The sequence below is a fragment of the Myotis lucifugus genome, unplaced genomic scaffold, assembly GCF_000147115.1.
Source record: "Myotis lucifugus unplaced genomic scaffold, Myoluc2.0 scaffold_650, whole genome shotgun sequence".
Lineage (NCBI taxonomy): Eukaryota > Metazoa > Chordata > Mammalia > Chiroptera > Vespertilionidae > Myotis > Myotis lucifugus.
In genome coordinates, this window is record NW_005871698.1 from 83,658 (window position 1) to 85,018 (window position 1,361).

A 1,361-nucleotide genomic window follows, 5' to 3' on the forward strand; every position below is an offset into this window, starting at 1 on the left:
TTTTCTTCCAGCTGTGCTTACAGCAGGTACAGGGTCTTTGCATATTTTGGGGGGCAACCCATCCAGCGCCTGCTCAAAGAGATCCCGAGCCCGCTCCAGCTTGCGACCCCCATAGCAGGCGATGAATTTGGTCAGATAGGTGCTCCAGATGTCAGACACATTGGGCCACTTGAACAGCGAGATGCCACGCTCGTCCGCCTTGAAGCTCTCCTCGAAGTACTTGTGCTCCTCCAGGAACATGGCGTAGTTGATGACGATCTGGGGGGTAGCGATGCGCAGGTCCAGAATACGGTCGTATACAGCCTTGGTAGACTGAAAGGTGCCAAGGCTTTCCTCCAAGTCGGCCAGCATGGACCACACCTTTAATGATTTGTACACACGGTTCTGCACAGGCTCCGAGCCGTCAAAATACTCTACCCGGCGGCGGGCAGTGCTGTTGCCTTCCTCAGCAGCCGGAAGGCCTGGTCGTAATTCTCATGCCGGAGCTCCAGCTCACTACACTCGCACCACACACTTGCCAGGTCATCCACTTGCTTGAAGCTCACCTTGGTGGCCTTCTCCAGGATGATGCGGGCATCATCCAGCTGCCCGTTGTCCTCATAAAACTTGGCAAATGCAACCCACAGCGTATGGGGTTTGCCCGTAGCCTTGAAGGGGTCCACTGTCTGCACAGCCTCCGTGTACGTGTTGATGATCTCCCGGGGGCGGCCCTGGTGCAGGGCCACACGCTTGTGCCACTCATGGACACGGTGCGGGTTCTGGCGCAGCAAGACGCTGTTGAGGAGCAGGGGCCGCCGACTGATCAGCTGCTCAAAGCGGGCCAGGCGCAGTTCCAAGTCCACGTCATCCTCTTCTTCCCGCCCCAGCTCCGAGGTGGTCTCCACCTTCGCTGCAATCATGCTCTCCTCGAACTGGGCATAGCTGTCAAACACCTGGGTGAAGTCCCGCATGGTCATCACGGTCCGGATGGCCTCCTCGTACACATCCCGAGCCTTCTCAAAATGGCCACTGCGGATGTAGTAGTCAGCCAGTGAACACCAGAGCTTGCCCAGCTGGTCTGTGAAGCGGGTAAGGCCCCCTCGGATGATGGCGTCCACATTGAGCGACTGCACCTTGTCCGGGTTCTGGGAGATGAGGTCACAGAGCTCGTGCCACAGCTGGTAGTTGGACTTGCCAGCCTTGGAGACGAAGCGCTCATCATTCACCACGGTGGCCAGGCACTGTGCAGCCTCATCCAGCCGGTCACTTGACTTGAGGTACTCGATGTATTCCTCTGCGCTCTCAGGGCTCAGCTTGAGGAAGCGCCGGTAGCCCCGCACGGCTGTCTCAGGTAGTGGGTGTGAGCGCAGGAAGCGCAAGTA

General features: G+C 58.4%; 1 pseudogene; it reads right to left on the minus strand.

The window, feature by feature from the left end:
- Positions 1-2: 2 nt before the first annotated feature.
- The window catches only part of LOC102421739, a 2,113-nt pseudogene continuing 754 nt past the window's right edge, over positions 3-1,361 (minus strand).